Here is a 22466-nt window from a genome sequence, read left to right on the forward strand (position 1 = left end):
GGGACTGCAGGAGGCGCTCTTCTCTCCACTAGGGAACCTACTGTACCTGCACTTGGAGAACAACCGCCTTCGCAGCCTGGGCAGGGAAGCATTCTTGGGTCTGGGTCGCCTGCGGCTACTTAACCTCTCAGGCAACCTTCAAGGGACGCTGCAGCACTCAGCCACCTTTCGCCCTCTGAGCGCCCTAGACACACTGGTTCTCTCAGTCAACCAGCTGCAGTACCTGGGGAGCCGGGTGTTCGCCGCTCTGGGGCGGCTCGCCCGCCTGGTGCTCGTCAAGGACCCCTGCCCCTTAGAAAGCGCCCTCTCACAGAACACCTCTCTCCACAGACCGCAACGATCCAGTAGTTCATGTGTTCTCCAGATGGCACCAGGCTCCAAGCCCGTGGCTGTAAACCGTATTTTTTATAGCGCTTCTTATCCGATGAAGCCTGCTTCTAAGCGCTTCGACTGTGGACCACTAGATTTCAGGAAAGCTACTTTAGGCAGGATCAACAGAAGATCAGAGTTTGCCGAGCAGGGGCGGTGCATGGGATCCGTCGAACTCTACTGCTATCGAGCCTATAAAGCTAGTGTACTGCTGTGAGCTAGTTGACTCACAAACAACCGAACTGGTGACCAATATGTTCCACACTAACGTCAGTTGCATGAACCAACTGAGCTTTCTGGTATTTTAAATCTGTGTCCTGCAGGAGTCACACAGATTTCTGCAGTAGGTGAACTAATCCACTGAGTTGTGTGACTGGGTTTAGAACCAGTGACCAGCAGGCTACACGTGTCACTATATTAACCATCTGCGTCGCTGTGCAAAAGTGTGAACCAGTTACCTGCATATTACACCCCTGATACTTACCCGGAGCATTACCCCTTCAACCACGTGGTGCTCGCTGATCCTACCTTCTTAGTCTTTTCCTTACACTCTTTCCACTCTGTTTCTCTGTGTTCCCTTTGCCCTGTATTCACTGTTTTCTTTGATCTTAACCTTTTTATTTATTTACGCCTTTATATTTCTTATAGTGCCCTTTCCCCCTTCCTCTTCTCTTCTGCCCCCCTTTCCTATTTATTTATTCTTCCTCTTGAACTCTTTTAATCTCCTTCCTGTATTCCTGCCATTACTAGCTCGTCAGTTTTCTTGATTTTCTCATCCTCTGTTCTTTTCTTGCTCTGTTCTCATTCATCTTAGCGTTCTGTCCTTCCTTTTTCCCCCCCACTCCCTATTTTCCCTTTCCGTGTTTTCGTGTTCAATGGTGATGCCGGTGCTCTAAATTGGATACAAAGAGGAGGGCGGGGTCTATAAAAGAGTAAAGAAGGGGGTAAAAGTGCACTGCTGGCTATGTTACTCACTTTTTGTGTAACGCACTTCTGTGACTTTCATGGCCTCGTAGCGCTAGTAAGGGCTGCCTCTTGCTATAGCTCTATACTACCCTCAAAATCTGGCATCTGTTAATTCTCCCCTAATATCCGTCCGTTATTCAAATTATAATTCAACTACCGTGTCCCAATCTCTACCCTCCCGTTATTTATATCTGCCCCCACTCAAAAATAAAAACCTATAACAAACATTGGAACAGACAGGAAAAAGTTGCCAACACTAAACATTTTATTTACATTTTTATTTTAATAAGGTCATTCACTTAGACATAAACTCATCTTAATTATAGATAAGGCAACAAAAAAATGCTTCTAACACTTTAATTATAACTTTCCAACATGCTGCACAGCAGCCACGCTGCTCCACACTATAGCTTAAACACATTAGCAAAACCAATAGCTCTGACTAAACACTTATAAAGGTCCCAAAGGCGAGACCTATTGGCTTTGCTAATGTTTTTTCCTCTTTCTCTCCCTCGCTCACTCCGTCCGTCCCTTCCTCACATCCTCTCATCTTTCCTCCCTTCCTTCTCTTAATTCCTAATCCCTTACTTCCCTTATCTCCCCATCACATTGCTCTTTCACTCAACGTCACACAGTTCAAGGCCACACAATTCCACTCTACACATTTCCATTCCACACCACTTAATTTACCAACAAACCCCATAGTTCAACTCCAACAACACAATTGCATACCACATACATCAAATCCAAACCACATAATTGCCCATCATGCTACAAAATTCAACAGCACACCACATATTTAAACTCCCCTACATACGACTCCACACCAAAAATACCATTCCACATAATTACACGCCATCACACCCAGTCCCACTACACATAATTCCAATACGCTCAATACCACATAATTTCTATCCACATATTTCAAATATATGCCATACCACATAATCCACTCCACACCACATAATTCCACGCCACACAATTCCTTAACTAACAATACCAATCCAGCTCACATAATTCCACTCACACCACATACATACACTCCATAACACATAGGTAAAACAAATTATCATTTAAAATGCCAATAGCTGTAACTCAAGCAAATGCGAGAGCTATTTAATTCCTTTTTCGATCACAAAACTAAAAATAGGCGCATGCGTCATTCCGTATGGTAATGCATGCACATGCCTACAAAATAATGTGGCAAGTCTTCTTTATTATAATTTTTTTAACATGCTACACAGCAGCCACACTGCTCCACAACATTGTTTAGAAACAAAGGTAAAGCCAAAATCTCTGGCTAACCACTAATAAGGTCCCAAAGGCGAGACCTATTGGCTATGCCAATGCTAGTTTTACATACTCTGCCCACATGTGGAATCCGAAAAATGTGATGTCTGGCTTCCTTACTCCGTATTTATCAGATTTTAAGCGAGCTTTGGAGGTAAAGGCACTTGCTGTGGAGGTTCATGTGCATCCAGCAAGCTACAGGGTGTGATGTTGGTGAGAGAACTCTGGTAATTAATGCATTTGCTGGAGAGATCGGTGTGCACTCGCTGGTGACCGGTCCAAATCATCATACAATAGTTCATAGGGTTCTGCAAAGCTCTACATTAAAGCCACTTATTTTAATAATTTGTTAAGCAGTTTGGCGAGCTAATGCTTTTCTTGCAGAAGTCCTTATGTAAACTACAAGTTTATGCTCTTAATAAAATCACCCAGTCATGTTGTCACTTTGAAGGACTTCATGCAGCCTGCGAAGGCATACGTTTTAACTCAATATTTTGCTATTGTATGATTGTTAATATGGGTTTTAATGGGCAGTGATAAATAGTTATGTGCCAAACAATTCAGTTTGTTTCACCTTTTTTTTATAAACGATTATAAATAACAAGCAGGCACTGAAATATATATCTGGTATTTTTACAGAGCATGCATTGATGTTATATCTTACAAAGATACACAAGCTGAGAAAATAAATAAATAAATAAATAAATCAGAATTTCTGTAAATCTCAGCAACTTTTGAATTAACATTGCAAGGGATTTCTTTGTTTCTGTTGCTAGGCTGCTTGCTGACCAGTAACGATATTCCAGCTGTTGTATGATTGACCCCTAGCTGTTCCCAGCCAGGATGCAATTGAACTCTAAATTAGATTGTTTGTGAAGTGAGGTTTCATGCAGCCAGCCATGCTGGAAAGCCAAATGAGCCCTATCCCGATCCCCAGAGAAGCAAACTAAATGTGTATGGGTACCGCTGCTGGTGTCGGGGCATCACCTCAGCACCAGCGCCGCACCATCTCATCAGCACAGCACCATCTCATCAGCACAGCACCATCTCATCAGCACAGCACCATCTCATCAGCACAGCACCATCTCATCAGCACAGCACCACTTCCACATTAGTATTGTATTGTAATTTCATTTATCTAGCACTTAGTACCCCTGACAAGGCGTCAAAGCACTTTCAGTGAGTAGCAAGCTACTCCGGAACCCATTAAGAATTTGTGGTGAATTAGTATAGTGAAATATGGAAGTAATATGAGTGGTAGATATGCTAGTCAGTTATTTGGATTGAGAAGGTTAGTGGAGGGATAGTAGAGGAAAAAGGTTTGCACTAATGTAGAGTTTGCTACCCCTGATGAGGTGTTGAAGCGTTTTCTTGGCGAGTAGCACGCTACTCCGGAACTCAAAGGATTAGGGGTGAATTAGTATAGTGAAGTATGAAAGTAATTTGAGCGCTGGATATGTTAGTCAGGTATTTGGACTGAGAAGGAAGAGAGAAGGGTCTAGAACTTTTTGGGGGAGTTTATAGCCGTAGGAGGGGGTTTGGGTGAGTAAAAAGGAGGTGGAGGGGAGTTAGTATAGGGAAATATGAAATTAATTTGAGTGCTGGACATGTTCTTCTGTTTTTTGGATTTAAAAGGACTAGTGGGGGATAGAGGGGGATAGAAGAGGGAAGGGTCTAGTTTTTTTGTTGAGTTCTTAGCAGTAGGAAGAGCTTTGGGTACAGTAAAAAGGAGGTGGAAGAGTTAGAGGTAAGGGTATATAAAGGCTTGTTTGGGAAATATGAATAGTAAAGAGTTATGAGATGATGCAAGGAGGGAAGAGTTTAGAAAGGGTTATTTTGGGGATCATAGTAGGGGTACAAGATGATTCAGAGAATGGAGGTAGAGGATATATTGTTAGAGGTAACGAGTGAGGAATAGGGTAGTTTATTGGATATGCTGAATTAGAAGAAAAGTAATACATATATAGATACATAAGTACATGGAAGGTATAGATACGCATAAGGAGGGTAGTATATGTAGATTAAAGATGCATTTGATAAACTCTGGCTTTCAAGTGTTGTACTTTAAATGTATTTATTTTTATTTATTTTCTAATTTAATAGTGAAGCAAGTGTAGATAAATACTTATGATAAAAGATTTACTTATTTATGCAGTCACTTATATACATGTTAAAACATAGAATGAAATTATGAATAATATGTACATTTGTTAAGCATACCTAATGTATATATATATTTTTTTTAATTATTATACACGTTTATATAAATAAACAGGTACATATCTATAGTCCAAATAAATGCTTATGTACAGATGGATATGCTGTATATTTCTGTTAGAGTATGGGGGTTATGTGGGGGAGAGCCAATTCTTGAGTAGTTTTCTAAAGGTAAGGTGGTTATCCGTGGATCTTATGTTGGGGCTAAAGAGCTCTGTAGATTGGCTGTTTGAAGAGAGAAGGATGTGCCACCCATGGTGTTTTTTCTTGTACATTGGGATTCTGAGGGGAGGTGCAACTCGTGAGCGGAGGTTCCTTTGTTGAATGTGTTTGGTGATTTCATTCCTGATGAAGAGAGGTCCTGTTCCATGTATCGCTTTGAGAGTGATACAAAGCAGTTTGAACGTCGATCTTCTGGCAACCAGTAACCAATGAAGGCCTATTAAGGCAGGGGAGATGTGCTCATGTGGCTTTATATGTAAAAGTAGTCTGGCAGCCGAGTCTTCTCATAGTTGTTAAAGGTAATACATGGTGGAGGCTATTGGCGTAACCAAGTTTGGACAAAACAGAGATGGTAGCCTGGACCTTGCCTGGACATGCCAGATGGCTCCATGTCATCCACGGCTCGGAGACAACTGAAAATTGGCTACTTTCCGATGTCTTTGGGGCATTCCAGTTGATGGAGTATTTGCGGGTCATCTACACAGTTATAGCACATGAGGTGAAATTGATTGATCAGTGCTGGTAGTGACTTCAAGTAGATGGTGAAAAGCATTGGCGAGATGACAGCCATGAGGGACCCCTGCTTTCTTGAAGCACGGTTTGGGTGAGAAATGGGGGGGGGAATGGATGACATTAGTTCGGTTGCGAAGGTACGATGTGATCCAGTCTAGAGCAGTCCCCTCTATGCCGGCTTCGTAGAGCCTTTGTATCAGAGCGTCATGGTCAACTGTGTTGAAGGCAGCTGAGAGGACCAAGAGAAGTAGTGCAGCAAAACCTGTTCCGGTCAACTGTGTTCTTCAGGTCATCCCAGATGGCAACACAGGCAGATTCTGTGCCACTTTCTGGACAAAATCACGTCTGGAAGTCTGAAAGTATAGCATCATCCTCAATGAATTGTGACATTTGAGTGAATGCTGCTCTTTTTATCAGTTTGCCCAGGAAAGGTCAATTTGTAATGGGTCTGTAGTTGTCAGGGTTCAGTGGGTCCAAGTTTGTTTTCTTCAGTAATGAGGGTATGTATGACTTTTTGAGTTCTAGTGGAAATATTTCAGTAGTTAAGCAATAGTTTATGATTCTTCTTACTGGCATGGCAGCAGAGGTTGTTAGAAGAATATTCTTGAAGGTTTGTGGTGGACACTGGTCAGAAGGGCTGCCGGCATGCCTGCTTGCTTTGACTAGGTCCATAAATTCATTGTGTGAAATGTGCTGGAAGGAACGAAGAGGCTTGGTTAGAGTATTCTTGGATTGTTGTTTTGGAAAAGGGTCGGAGCTGGTGCTTGGTCTTTGTTTTAAATTTGAATTCAATGTGTCTGCTTTGTCCGTGTAAAGATTTGCCAGTTTGTCTGTGAAATCTTGAGAAACGGGATAAGCTCCTTCTAGGCAATTTGGTTTACGAAATTCATTGAGAATTTTATAGAATTCTTTATTTGCACTTTTAGTATTTTGAATTCTGTCTGAATAGTACCTTTTCTTATAGCTGACTTGCATAATCTGTTACGTCTTGATTGCGGTTTGTTTTGAGCCAGGCACATTGCAGCTTCCTAATTTGGTGTTTTATCACTTATCTCTCCATTTCTCCAAGGTGCCGGTTTTCTTTGCTCTGTTGTGTCGTTTTTAGTGGTGGGTCTAGATCTGTACTGGATGTTAGTTGTGTTTCTAAGTGTTCAAAATGGAGTTTGTTCCAAGGTCGATAGGTGGATACACTGAAGGTGATTTTAGGTGCGTAACTGTGTGTTATGTGTTGGAAAGCAAGCAAATGGTGGTCTGACCACGTGACTGGAGTAATTGTTTGAAAGTTAACTAGTTCTGTATTAGCGAAAATGGCATCTAGGATGTGTCTAGCGATGTGTGTGGGTTTGTGGATGATCTGATGCAAGTTCAGTGCGTCTAGGCCAGTGATGATTGTTTTGGGATGGGGTATATTGGGTTTGTGAAATAAAATGTTGAGGTCACCCAGAACGCATAGGTTGGAGTGTGGTGTTATCAGATTTTAAACCATGTCTAGAGTATCTGGGAATGTTGCATTGCTAGGTGGAGGACTGTAAAGGAGCAGGAAGTTACAGGAGGAAGTGGGTGTAAGATTGCATCTGGGGAAAAGGACCTCACAGTCTTTTACGGAGACATTGTCCACTTTAGTGATATGTAACATTTGTCTGAACACAATAGATAGGCCACCTCCCCTTTTGCCTATACGATTTGGGGTAATAGCTTAAAGGAACGGTTTCATGCAGGACCAGAGCCATAGTGTCTCCCAACCATGACTCGGGTATGAATAGAATGTCAGGTTTTGCGTGCGTGAGAAGGTCGTAGATGTGATGTTGGTTTTTAGAGAGCAATCGAGGATTTATTAATAGACAGTTTAGAGAATGTGCTTTGGTGATAGAGTGACTGTTTTGTAGAGGAGTTAGCAGTATTTTGTGGGCTTGGAGCAGGTGTGTCCTTAGTGTTGGTATTAGCTGTATGAGGATAGCATTTGTGTAGCTATTCTGCATCATGTTTCTCATCCAGCAGGCTAAGGAGGCATTTTGATGGGTCTGCATGTGTAGGTGATGGGGACGGTGGTGGAGAGTGAGTTGGTGCGCTATGTTGTTTTTGTGGTGTAACTTTGTTGGGTAGTAGACATGGAGAAGCAAAGTTGTGAGGTGTGGCATGTTGCTTATTTTGTTTGTGTCTGTTTTGGGGGGAAGATATATGCGTTAGGGTTGGTGATGCAGAATGTGGGTCACGTAGTAAGGTTCTAAATTGTCCAATGGATTAGAGGCAGTTACCACAAGAGAAGCCCCACCTCAGCACCAGCGCAGCCCCACCGCAACGCAGCCCCACCACCAACACAGCACTACCTGAGCATCAGCACAGCATCACCTCAGCACAGCACCAATTCAGCATCACTCAGCACCACCTGAGAACCAGCGCAGCACCACCTGAGAACCAGCGCAGCACCACCACCTCAGCATGACTTGGCACCACCACAGCATCACTCAGCACTACCTCAGCATCACTCAGCACCAGCGCAGCATCTCCTCAGCATCATTCAACACCATCACAGCATCTCCTCAGCATCATTCAACACCATCACAGCACCAGCGCTGCATCTCCTCAGCATCATTCAACACCACCACAGCACCACCTCAGCATCTGCACAGCAACACCTCCACATCAGAGCACCAACAAAACACCAGCGCAGCCCCACAACAGCATTAGTACAGCACCACCTCGGCACCAGCACAGCCCCAGCTCTAGCTCTAGCAAAGCACCACCTTAGCCCCAATGGAGCCCCACCTCAGCCCTAGTCAGCGTCACTAGTAGCAGGACCTATTGTTCGTCTGCTGCTCTTGTTGTATTTCAGGTACTATATCCCCACCTCCACCCTCCCATTATGTCCACCCCCCAATAACAACAAGCATTTGCAATGCATTTGGTCTAGCCTTTGAGACCTTATAGGTATTTAGCTATGCAGCACATTAGCCTGGGTGATGAAATATCTACCGTTCTTTAAATTGGAGGGAAAGTAAGCACCAAACTGCGTGACATGCCAGGTATGGGAACACATGGAGAGAATTATTGCCTTTCAGCAAGAAGTGGTATAGTCCAAAGCTCTGTTTTTAATATAAAATCAGGGTATTCGGTGGTCATATCACTGAAAATACAAGATTTGGAAATATATTATTGTCTATGGGTGCTCGTGGGAGACAATTTCTATGGACTGGAATCTAGAGAACGCTAAAGTTATTCTGGTATTTTACTGACCTCTGCTGGTCGTTTTCGATCAAGAAAGTTAAAAAGAGGCAGTTGCCAGAAAAATTAAAAAAATAAAGTACCTCAGCAGAAAGCAATTCTGGTATTTTACTGACCTCTACAGGTCGTTTTCTATCAAGATAGTTAAATAGAGGCAGTTGAACAGAAAAAAAAAAAAAGTCCCTAAGCGGAAGCAGACAAGTCCTAGGGCTGATCTCCAGAGCCCACGAAGTACACACACATATAAGTATATACTAAAGTATATACACAAGGTCTTGAATGCTCGACCTAAAAAAAAGCTATAAAAAACAAGCATTAGAGCAGGCAGGAGGAAGTTGCCAGCATTGAAAGGACTACAAAGCTAGAAGACATTTTGTGTGTTAATTCTTTTTTAATAGTCTTGTTCAGTTGTACATAATGTCTTCTTGGTTATTTATAAAGGTAACAAAAATACTTATAACTCTTTATTATAACTTTTCAACATGCTGCACAGCAGCCACGCTGCTCTACAACATAGCTTAAAAACATTGGAAAATCCAATAGCTCAGACTAGACACTTATAAGGTCCCAATGGCAAGCCCTATTGGCTATGCCAATGCTTGTTCTACATGTGGGAAATCCTCATTCAGGGTTTGAGAAATATGCTGCTGCCCCAGGCTCAAAATCTTTTTTGCACTGAACAACTATCACCACTTGCTTTCCTTGTGGGAAAAACGTTTATTACTACTAGAAAAAATATATATTATTGAGTTTATGAAATAGGACTTTAAAGAAGCACGGACCACAACAAATGTGCACCAGTTCTAATAAAAAATTAGTTGTATCGATAATCACATCAAACTACCTATGAAGCGGGAACGATATGGAGTACAAAATCTGTGTAGGTCATTAGAAAGCAAGAGGCCAGACAGCAAATATTCCAAATTTGTTACCAGTCTGGCACTGTTCCCCAAATTATATAAAGTACTCATTTGCTGGTTATTGCCTGGGAAACCACGCACAAAAGTGGTTACTTGTGATAGCCACCCATTTTTACATCCTGAATGCAAAGGACTTCCAGTACACAAAACACTCAACTTAGTGATGTGAACATAAAATGACATCAAGCAATAATTAACAGTAACATTACATTCCCCACGCTCCCGAAAACAATAACAAGATTGTGGGTTAGCAAAAGTCGAGTTGTAGGGAAGAATCTAAAGCCCAAGTGATATATTTGCAGCTTGCAATTCAGAATTGAGAAAACAGACACTTATCGAGCACTATTTTAAACACCCATCTTACCTTCAAGAAGAAAGTTTAACTCTTTCTTCTTGCGCTAAGGAGGCATCACGTTGTCAAACTTAGTTTCTATAAAGCCATAGGTACACCAATGACCCCTCCAGTATGCATTTCCTTTCGCTAGATTGGAAACGAACGTCTTCTCATTTTTAACAGTTTGTTTTAAAAAGGCAGAAAGCTTTGAAAAAGTGGTGAGATAACAGTCTGTTGCGACTGTACGGCCAACAATAGGTATATTTTCAGGTGGGCTCAACTTGGGAGTTCATGGTCAAGGAGACTTGCATATTTCTTAAGAAAGACAAACGTTCTCCATCTGGTTGGCATGATGAGGATGTAACACTGATAGGGTGCTATTGGGACAGAAAATTCCCTCATAGTTCTCGAGAGCCCAAGCCCTCTCTACCTTGTGCTCCATGTTGGCGAGCCTCTGTGAGTCTTTGATTTTTCACACCCACGTGCACGCCATAACACATTTGTGGCCTGTAACGTGAAACCCAGGAGTATGACTTTGAAATAGGAGGGTCACCCAAGGGGCAACCCTCCTTTCAATTATGACTTCTGCCTTCTCGCTACTCTGAGGGCTGCCTGGATGTGGGAGCAGTCAATCATTATAGTTGAAGGGAGAGTTGCTCACTGGTCTCTCTTCTCCCTTTCATTTTAAAAAGGACTACCTAGTCAGACACACCCAGATCCTGTGTAGGTCTGTAGTACATGGACCAGGGAAATCAAGGAACGTGTTAGCTCTAGCCATGAAAGAGAAAACTGTACAGAAAAGCAGAGTGAAGCTTTGAAATAGGAATCAAATCAACTTCGAACGATACTGCAAAACCCAGAAAGGATTCGCATCCACTTTGATTAACACCTTCCATTCCTGAGCCCTTCAGAGTCTGGATGCAAAGACTCGAGAGCCTAGAGTTGACTTAGCTACCCTTCCAAGGCTTGAACTCATCCTGGGGTTGCTAGTGGGCATGAACGTTGACTGTGCATACCGCAACTAAATTACGGGGCGGCTGCCACAATATTTTAGTGAAAGCCTCTAATTCATCGTAGGTATGAGGCCAATTCTGGCTGCTGCGACTCTGTGTTTGTGGCCTTGTGAGCAGAAAAGCCTGGCTGCATTAGGCAACTTAATGAACTGACCTCCAACCCCCCCTAAAAAGAGAGTGTCTTTCCAGATCTGAGCCTAAGGGAGATTCAGGCTCATGTCACCCATTGCAGATTCTAAGTATTATGGCCCTAGAGATTTTAGTGTACGGGCACCAGGAACCAGATTTAGTCCCACTTTTCATAAGACCCTTCCTTTGGTGATTGCCCCCGGTTCTATCCCTTCGGGGCACAACTAGTGTGTAAGGGTGGTAGTATAGTGCCTTTGTTTCTTTGGTGGGCATTAGGATAACTGTGAGTCACAGGATTTAAATACAAGGGAACAAGAATCACACAAGACCTCTAAGAGAGGCCATGGCGAGCTCACTTTTGGGTGAGCTACTGCAGCAACAACCTCCTTGTCCACCAGCTGCACTGAAAGGGTCCATGCACGGTTCAGGATTCCCCAGCAGCAGAGCGACCAAAACAAATCAGGGGACTGTTAGTGAGATTACATTGCTTGAGGCTAGCCGCTCAAACAAAATAGACGGAAAAAAAAGCAGGACCAATAATTGTGCGTCTAAACAACTAACGAGTAGGCTTGCAAATATTTTGGTACATAGGTTGCTTCCTTGTATTTTGTATGTTTGTGCATAGTATTTAGCAGTGTGTATGAATTAAAATACTTTCTTTTTAAAAGATAAATCACTGACTGGACATTCACAATGTTGTTTGGTAATGATGTGTTCAGAGTTAGTAAAGCCTTAGATCACTTTACTACATCTCGAGTCATTGTCCCCTTCCCACACACTCAACAGTAATAATGAGCATATTCCACCATGCATATCTGCATTTATACTATATAAATGTGCAAAACGTGCTTTGAGATACTGCACATGGACAGGACAATTAAGAGCTTATGACTAATAAAGAAGATACCCTGGAGGAAAAAGCTAAATAATTGCAGCTTGAACTCGGAGTTGATCTATGCTTCTCATAATGAGGATATTTACACCACGTCTGAAAGAATAAGAAATGAGCCATGGAGCAGCCAGTTCTGCACCAAGTGAGTAGAGAGTTTCAAGTTGACTTCTAAAATGAGGACCTGGCAATGCTCAGGAGCTCAGATGAACCTACAGAAGGTTCCGGTTGTTATGGACTTCGCGTCAACCACGTAGAAAGGAATATGAATTAGGGATGCCCAAGACAATGGTTAACTGTTGTTGAGGACAGTGCTCGTTTCATTGGGACAACGAGGGAAGGCAAGGTTGTAACATGTTACATGTTGAAAGGGTTGTGTACCGAGTTTGCAGCATCATTCCCATGCATAAACTTGAGTCAAAATAGGTAGTGGTGGTTCCTTTCACATCACAGGATCTGTCTCCTCTATTACTTCCTGATTTCACCAGAGTGGTTGAAACAGGGTAAAGGCAGCCTCTATGAAGAGAAACACTGTGTGTGGGGGGTGAGAAGCACACAAGAAAGACGTTTACACAGTATGGCACAACTTAGAGCAGCAACGAGTACAAGGGGATAAGCACAAGCCTTAACAGTTAGAAAACACATGCACTCTCATGGAGTACTGAGCCACAAAGAAAAAAAATAGTTCCCAAAAGTGGAAGGATACAAGTCAGACAATCAAAAATACAGCAAGGTGGTTATGGTCCATGGGCAGATCAAACACAAGAAGAAGGCAAGTCACTGATTAAGTATCAAGCAAATGAGAGTTGAATACGGCCAACCAATGATAAGGAATGGGTGGGCTCTAAGCTCACTAAGTTTCTGGTGTGTCCTCAAAAGATGTTGTGTTGCATGGTACGCAAGACCTAATTACATAAAATGACCTGAAGTCTGCAAATGTGATCAAGGATGAAGATGTGCAGAGGGTCACATGAAGTCAAATCATGATACGGTTGAGGTCTGCTGATATTTTACAATTTGTAATATTAATTCAGCCAGCAGTCCGTTAACAGTGGTAAGGTTCATGCGCGCCAACGAGTTAAGGAAAAGCGTGACAAGTGATTTCAAATAATGGCCATTATTTATGGCCCTTCATTGAAAGTAGACTCTGATATGATAGTGAGTAGACACTGAGCAATGCCAGCAGGTCATCTTTACCCAGTGGGTCACTACTCAACTCTTGGGGCCGGAAACTATCCTACAACTATGTAAACATCAAATAGATGGGTACCACAGTCTGTATAAATAGCAAATGGCTGCCAACTACAAATAAGATAGCACATTAAATAGCTTTGGCCGTTCATCTCCTGCAGAGCTGAAGATCTAGGACCCTTTCCATACACCTAGTCTAGGCACCCTTTGTTAGATATAGAACCATCAAAGAAAACAAGAAACTGCAGATTCCTCTCTAGATACTAATCACAACTTTGGAACATATGAAAAAGGACTGTTTGGTAGAATTCACCTTTCGTTTTAAGCTTAAACACGAAACGGGGTGGCCATAATTTATGTGGAGAATAGACTTCAAAGAACAACTTTCAATTGCTCCGGACAACGGACTACGAAACTGACGTATTACCGCAGACTACAACAAGCATTTACAATGCAATGGTCTCGGCATTGGTAAAGTTAGAGCTATTGGCATTGCTCATGACATTTTTTTTGTTTATGTTTTTGTATTTAAAACATTTAAAGAAACGGCATTGTTATTTACAATGTCAATAGCTTAATCACTCTCAAATGCGAGACCTATTGCATTTGCACCCACACACAGAGCCACCTACACACACACTGATTTAAGCTATTGACATTGTAAACAACAATGCCGTTTCTGTACATGTTTTAAAAACAAAAACAAACAAAAATAATGTCATGAGCAATGCCAATAGCTCTAACTTTAACAATGCCGAGACCGTTGCATTGTAAATGCTTGTTCCCATTCTACCTCTATATGGTGAAACTTAATGCCTGACTATCTTTGAGCTCAGCTAGATTTTCTAAGGTTTATAAAACAACTGAAAACTTGGCTTTTCTGCTCCTTTGTTTAAAACTCATTTCCATGCATTTGTTCTGCCACCACATTTGACATTAACGTCAAAGCGCCAATTGGTACTTGTGAGCTTTATAAAATTATTAACATGAACCAAATTATTAACAGTAACAAAAGTATCCATCAGAAGAAAAGTTACTCAACTGCAGTAATGCTCTTTCTGGTGTATTTTCTGTCTAACCACAGATTCCTCACTCACCCACCCACCTCCCTATTCGGTGGAATGGACCTTTGGTCAATACTAAAAAAGATTCTGAATTAGAGATCTGCACACTGGCGCAATCTGATTACTAAGGGCTCCACATCCACTAACGGATATCAGCTTGTGAAAGTGGCAGTTATATTGCAGCCCCTTAGAGAATTGATTAGAAAGGTCTTTGCCCAGGCACTTCCCGTGTACGTCTTGCGCAGCGGGATACCCGGCGGCTGTAAATAGTCACCTCCTTGTGCTGGGTGCAACGTTGGTGTTGTGGGCTGCTCCTGTGGCGCAGATGTCTTTGGCTTTGAGTCCTGCCCCTGCACTGTTTGTGGTGTCCCGTGTAGCCAGATCCCCGCGGATGTAAATAGGTGCCTCCAGGCGCTGGCTGCATAGTCAGCAGTGTGGGAGCTCCTGCCGCACTGATTTCTGGGGCTTCGAGTCCAGCCCCTGCACTGTTAGCGGTGTCCAGTGCAGCGGGTGTCCCGCGGCTGTAAATGGGTGCCTCCGGACTATTTTACTAGTAAACAAGCAGTCACAATTGCAGTTACCTTGCAGGCACTAGGGTTATGACTTGAATGGTGCAGCAGGTGCTGTGGCACAGGGACAAAAGGCCTAGGAAATCCACTGAATACAGATTATTGTTGTCTAAAACGATTTTGTAAAAAGTGGGTTTTAAACCTGTTTTCTATTCCTTTTATTTTTAAATTTTTTTAAACTGCTGGCAGGAGGGGGGGGGGGGGCGCTCCTATAGTGGAGGAGCCGCTGCTGATTAGATCAGTTGCTGTTAACATATCTTAAACTCACTGCCTGGTATATTGCTCTTATAATTCACCAACATTTTATATTCTTTCTACTCTGGTAGATGGAAGAAAGGAAGTGAAAATATACTCCTTCATTTGAAATCTGCACATCAGTATTGTGCTTAGGAAAACAAGTGAAGGCGGGACACAGTTAGAGAAAGAAACAAACATAATAACAGAGACCAGTGAAAAACCTGGACTTCTGGTATTGTAGGACTAATGTCAGTGCCAGCGTGGAAAGGAGATAGTCTGCTGTTAGCAAAAATCCTTAAGCAAGTGTGGGGACAAAACACATGGCTGCACGAGAAATAAGTTAAACCTTCCTCAATACAACACCACTTGGCGAAGGAATGCACATCAGATGCCTCTCAGGCAATGAGCACAATAAAACCTGCTTCTGCAAGTTCCATGCCATGTGACCAGTGGGTATTATGCGAAATATACTTGCCAGGGGCGGGAGTATGTAGCCAATGGGAAAAACCAGTTGAAGATCTGCAAGTTAAACATACACGATGCCCGTCGTAAATTAGGGAAGAATTTAATTGGCGACGCTTTGATAATGGCAGAGTCAGTACTGCATGCTCCTTTACATGAGGGCATCTATACAAGTAGAAGCTGCACATGCATCCCTACAGTTATCTGAAATATTATACACAAGCACAGAAGCAGCCAGCGAGCACTAATCAAATGAACAAAGACAGCGACAACATAAACACAAATATTACTTCAAACTGAAGCGAAAAGTCAAAAAGATGTACGAAATAGTGCAACAATAAGATTAAACAAGTGAATAAACAATGTGCAATTATTTGTGGTGCTGCGACCCTTTCCCGTTATCAAGTTGAATTTATGTATGTGGGGCCTATATGAACTGGCAAGAGACCCTTAAAAACAGCCTCTCTGCTTTCCCAGAACCTAGCGCCGGGTCCAAAGAACACGCACAAAACCTATCAGTATATCATTTAGCTACCAGCGATGCCTCCGAAAACTTGCTGGATGCATCTGGACACTTTTTCATGAATGAACTATATTCTCTGTGGCATTTCACCCGTATGTGACAGCAGAGAGAAGTTTCACAGCAATGACAGGGGGAAATCTCGGTTTATACTAGGCTTGACCTAAAAAACAAGAATGGGCCAGAAACGCCGAGTCTGGTGAATGTTCAAATAGTCGCCGGTGTGTTAGAGGCTATGGAGATAGAAGGAGGACTAATATATGGTCCCTACCCGAGTTAAATAGCGGTCGCCATTGCAGTCTGGCAGTCCAGTAATGTTGATTAGTTGCTCGGGTTCGGGCAGATGCCCAAACACCATTAACATATTATATGAATATGTTTAAAAATGAAATTAGTGACCAATCGCCGCTCTCTACACTCCAGAACTATAGCATAATAAAATGATATTTAAACAACGGTGTTATGGCATGCCAATCCTAAGCAAAGCTCCAAATGCAGAGACAAAATCAAATAAATGCAAGATACCTAGAAAACATTATTCTTGTAAGCATAACGTATAACAATTGTAACAAAATGTAAAAATGCTGAAAGCAAATTAAATGCCGATCTAAAATAGAAACAGAGTGGGTAAAAGCACGTTTGCTGGTGTTACGTCCAGAAACCAATGCAACAAGCAGCTATTGGCATTGCTCCACGCCTCACCTCGTACTCAGTTGTTTCTCTTAGTCTGGTAGTCTGTTCCTTTCCTTCGCTCGTCGTCAGCAGTGAAACTGCATTAACACAGCTCCAATCATCTTCAGGTGACGGTGCATCAACTCTGCGGGTAGCCCCCCCAGGAGTTTAGTGGGGATCCCGTCCAGAAGCTCGGGAGGAAGCCCCTCCAAGACATCTGCTAACAGACCCTTACCCACTGACTCCTAGAGCAGAGGGTCCGTGCCCAGGTAGAGCGCCTGAGCGTGCTTCCCCCCTCCGCCCAATGCCTGAAGCATCTCCTGCCACTCGTACTTCTCCTCAGCACGCAGCAGCAACCGATCCCTGTCCAGCAAGGCCCCCCAGGCTAGGGCGACTAGCTGCAACCAGCGGGCGGGCAGACCAATTAACAACCGCAGCAGCAAGGCGGGTAACGGCCGAAAAAGCCATCCCAGAGCGCGGAACCAGGCACCAGGGTGTCCGGGAGCAGTGCTGGGGCCATCCATCCCGTCACCTCTCGGAGCCCGCCCAAGACGGCACGCCTCAGACCCGCTAGCCTGGAACTTCGGCATTTTGCTGTGGCCCAGCCGGGCACTGGGGAGTCTCGGGTGCGAGGACGAACAAGGTGCTTAAAGCAACCTACCAATCAACAAGGGTGTTGTGAAGCTCCGTTCCTTGTTGATTGGCAGGTTGCTTAAACGGCCGCGTTGAAGCCGGGTTTCAGTATTGTTAGGGACTTAGATGGCCCCTCCTCATAGCGTGGCGGGCGGCTTGCCAGGCTCTCGGACATACAGCAACCCCTTCCCGTGTCCGACAACTGCTGGGCCTGTACGATGAGGAAGATGGCGTCGCAGCGGAAGTAGGCTGTCGGGAAGGGTCAATCACGTTCACATAGTTAAAGTGAGTGACTGCGTCACAGCAAAGAAATGGACATCGACAACGTACACACTTTACAGTGGTACAATAAAAAAGTTGCCGCAAGCTTCGCGAACGCACACAAGACAGGTTGATTTCTTATGGCCAATAGTAGAATTGTTACGAAGAATGAACATGGGCAGAAGCAGTGCAGACTTGCGAGCGTCCTTTGTATACACAACGGATACAGCTATAGTACCACATGAGTAGACTACAGTTACAAACGCGCTAGAGCATACATGCCAACATTTCAACTTTGATAAGAGCAGTGGTCGAAGTGGGGAAACAAGCACACCGCTGCCTTTCTCCGAGGGTGAAGCTGAAATGCCTCGGAGAAACGCAGCGTCCTTTTCGGATCGGGGGGCGTGTTTTGCTGTTGTCTCCTCCCTGAGACTTTTCGCAAAAAACACGCCCCCCGATCCGAAAAGGACGGGGCTTCAACGGAGTGACTGGACCTCTTCTCCAGTGGCTGGCCAGCATTTAAGAGGCCAGCCAATGGAGAACAGGAGAGAAGAGGGGCGGGTGCAAGCCCCTCTTCTCAAAGTCACTCAAACTCATTAAATCTCGGAGCGAGACTGCGCAAGCGCAGCCTTTCGCAGCCGAGACCTAAAAAGAAAGTATGACACAGGGTAGATAGCTGTCCACTTAATGGATATGATCTTGCAACATCTGGGAGATTCTCAGGAGCCCATGCTAAGCCTTCACGAACACAGAAATAAAATAAATTACTGAAGAGGACAATAAACATAATAAACTGCTGGATCAAGAATGTAAGACTTCAATAGAGCTAAAGTCTACAAGCGTACAGTAGAGATTAAAAGCATCACTTACTATCATCCCAAATGGCAGATATCAAGAATACCACCTTTTCTGAAATTAGGTTACTGAATAACTTTGTATTAATAAATGATTTTCAGTAGAAAGAAAAGGTAATTTTGATGTGGGTCCTGAAAGTCACATTAGCACTCTAACACAGACATGGCCTGCAAACCAATCGACCAGTACTGCAAAACCTACCCACCCTAAACAATACTCGACCCTCGAAACTGAAGGCTGTTTAGCATACTTTACAAAGCATGAACATTACAACACGGGAATCCGTGGGCCTAATTAGCACACACTAAAGTTCTTTGTAAGACCTCCCTCAGACTAAAGGAGAACCAGACCTTGATCGAGAAGCTTTAGGGACGGAGAAACATTAGGTTGTAAACCTAAGGGCAAGAACCACCACCAAAGACAGGGATGGTTGTAGGACACGATTTGTATTCATTCAAAAGTATTTTCCATATGAAATAAAAAATGTTAAAAAAGTAAGAAGTGATCAACAATGAATATTTACGAAGTAAACCAGTAAAAAACAGTCCCAGCAATAATGCTGCAGTCTTCAATATTAATACCTCTCACAGCTCATCATTTGCCCTCATTCGGGGATTTTCTGAAGCATGACCGGGCAGAACATATTGCGGTCATGCACAACCTTTCTGAATACATTCCAATTTTGGGTATGCTTCTATTTGTTAAATGATTCAAATTTTTGTCTACTTTTTATTCTCTCACTGCGTGAGGACGGTCACTCATAAATCAATGGTGTTCATGCTACTTGGCAATGGAATTCATAATTGTTTGCGTTAGGACTCTCCTCGGAAGAAAACGAATATTTGTTACCCTATTTCAGGTCACTTAAAATCCATGAACACTGCTTAAATGCAGGTACAGACGATTTGCATGTTGAAGTAGGCACTCAATCCTTCAGATTAAATTCGTTCTAGAGTCCAAGATTACCAGTTACTTTACCAAAACCTTCAAGCCTATGGCAGTGAACGAAAAATAACTTCTACTGCCGTCTTATTACAATTCATACTCCCTCCACAAACATATTTGGGTGATGCAATGGCATGAGGGGGGTGACTATGGGTGGCAGACCGCTAAAATTACTATCCTTTGCTAGAATCTTGCTGTCTGAAAGCTTAAGGTTACCCAACCTCATGAACCATGTTAAAGTTGAGAGGAACTTGGGTCTAAAAAGTTGGTATGAGACATGGAACTCTGGTAAGGGTAACAAGACATCCTTAGAGCACAGGGACCGGCAGGGCTTGTATTTCCTGTACTGCAGCATAGAGTACTACTAGAGAGCCCAACAGGCACGCCACTGTGGGCAGAACTTGCGTATTATTATTTTATTTTTTAATTAAATGCCCCAAAAATGTATCTCTTGTTGACTGGAAATCAGAAGAGTTGTTGGTATTATACATACTGGCCGCCCCATGTTAAGATCGCTCTCCCTATTCCAGAACCCACATTGTTAGTCGAGCATTCGAGACCTCTTGTATATTCTTTAGTATATACTTATGTGTGTATGTACTTTGTGGGCTCTGGAGATCAGCCCTAGGACTTGTCTGCTTCCACTTAGAGACTTTGTCTGTTCAACTGCCTCTATTTAACTATCTTGATAGTAAACGACCGGCAGAGGTCAGTAAAATACCAGAATTGTTTACTGCAGATGGACTTTCTTTTTTTTTTTTTTTTAAATGTTGGCAACTGCCTCTATTTAACTTTCTTGATAGAAAACGACCAGCAGAGGTCAGTAAAATACCAGAGTCACTTTAGCATTTTCTAGATTCCAGTCCATAGAAATTGTCTTCCAGGAGCACCCATAGACAATAAAATTTCTTTCAAATCTTGCATTTTCAGTGATATGACCCCCGAAGGTCCTGATTTTATATTAAAAACAGAGCTTTGGACTATACCATTTCCCGCTGAAAGGCAATATTTCTCTCCATGTGTTCCCATACCTGGCATGTCACGCAGTTTGGTGCTTACTTTCCCTCCATGTTAAAGAACAGTAGATGTTGCAGCACCCAGGCTAATGTGCTGCATACCTAAATACATATAGGGTCCCAAAGGCGAGACCGACTGCATTGCAAATGCTGGTTAGGAATGCTATTAGATGAGAAAGGTTCCATAGCTAGGTTTCGAAAATGCACCTCTTACAAAGTTGCAGTGAGGTTTACAGCGCAGAGAGTTGCACAATTTAAACAGAGACTGGCAAAGGCAATAGGTTTGGCCTTTGAGACCTATTGGCTTCGCTAATGGTTTTTAGCAATGCTGTACAGTATTACTGATGCAACAAGGAGAACTGGAGGTAGTGATTGGAGGACTGAGGAAGTGGAAGCAACACTGAGGCCTCAGGGGGACTAGAGACAACACAGTGGGCCAGGGGTGGCAACACAGTGGACTAGACAGGATGGCAACACATTGGGCTAGGCGGTGAGGAGGGAGAAGTAACGGGGATAGCTGGGGAAAGCAAATGACATGATGAGAGAAGTATGGAGCACATGGGCAGAAAAGCAAACAGGCAATAGAGTCAGCAACATGGACCTCCGGGGGGGGGTAAATCACGAAGGGGCTGAGGAGAAGCACAGGGGAGACAGAGCAACATGGAGCACAACATTAGGGAGAAGAGAAGGATACGAGGCAGTCAGATGGAAAACACATGCACTCTCATTGAGTAAGAGCAGTGGGAAATGCTGGAAATGTGATGGCAAATTACATAAACTTAAACATATGATTTTCACCTGTAAACTCATCCTGTTCCAGTAATCCATGAGACTATATCTACAGCCTATATTTAATCTACAATAAGATCTTGACTTTGTTACAACATATCTTATTATGCACGTATTTAACAGAAATCAGAATTACCATAAGAGCTATTTCTAATTTGTCTCGTGCAGACGATTGTAACAAATTCACTATCACAGAATGGAAATCGCCTGAATGTGTGTGTGTGTGTATATATATACACCTGTTAGACATGGTACAGATACAAAAGTGTACAATAAATGTTGCACCCCATAAAAGGTCACTCGAGCTGCTCCGCACATATTTGAGAAAAGGCAGATGAGTACGTACTAAAGTGCAGTCCCCTTAAATTCCCATACAATGACATTCCTACAGCTTTCCTAATGGTCCCTCCAAAATATAGCTTTTATGAACTACGACACAAACAAGACAATACCTGCCCTCTTCCATAAAAACCTCCTCTACCGACTGTCTCCATTTAGATTCCTATCCTATCATTTGTTCATATCTACCCACAATACTGTTGAACTGAGACCTACTTGTGTCATCAATTAATTTCACCATTGTAACACCACGAATGTTCTACCTGTTCGAGCTTAGCCTAAATCTTTTCATGCTGATTAAATGAACTTGCTCCATTACTCAACCAGTTGAGACAATATCAACAGGTTACATATCACTACTCCGGTTTTTTAAATTGAAGATTGGGGTCACTAATTAATAATACAATGCAAAATGATGTAAGCTGCTTTTTAATATTGTTTTTCCTTAAACAAAAGCTGCCAGTAACTAGACCTATAAAAGTATTTTTTTTAAATACAGAACTGCACAACACTGTAGCATGTGTGTGTACCTTGTTACTAACTAGAACTTGGAATCCTCAAAGCACAACAATCTCAAATGAAGAACACAAATATCAAGGCCATATGATGAAGAAGCAAACATAGCGGAACATTTCCATCCATGCAAACCTATAACTGACCCATTCTTGCTAGACAATTAATTAAGAAGTAAAGCTCTGGCCAAATGATTCTACAAGGGCACACCCTCCATTTGGAACAGCCTCCTTATTGCCATTCATACATGCAGTGCTCGATAATCCCTCTGATGCAAAATTAAGGCAAATACAATCGCCAACACAAAACATCAACT

The 22466-nt window shown here is 42.8% G+C and overlaps 1 protein-coding gene across 2 annotated transcripts in view; it reads right to left on the reverse strand.

Moving 5' to 3' along the window:
- The window catches only part of PRKACA (protein kinase cAMP-activated catalytic subunit alpha), a 902215-nt gene that overhangs the window by 871827 nt on the left and 7922 nt on the right, over positions 1 to 22466 (reverse strand). The window lies entirely within an intron of this gene.

Source organism: Triturus cristatus, chromosome 4_1, assembly GCF_964204655.1.
Source record: "Triturus cristatus chromosome 4_1, aTriCri1.1, whole genome shotgun sequence".
Taxonomy (NCBI): Eukaryota; Metazoa; Chordata; class Amphibia; order Caudata; family Salamandridae; genus Triturus; species Triturus cristatus.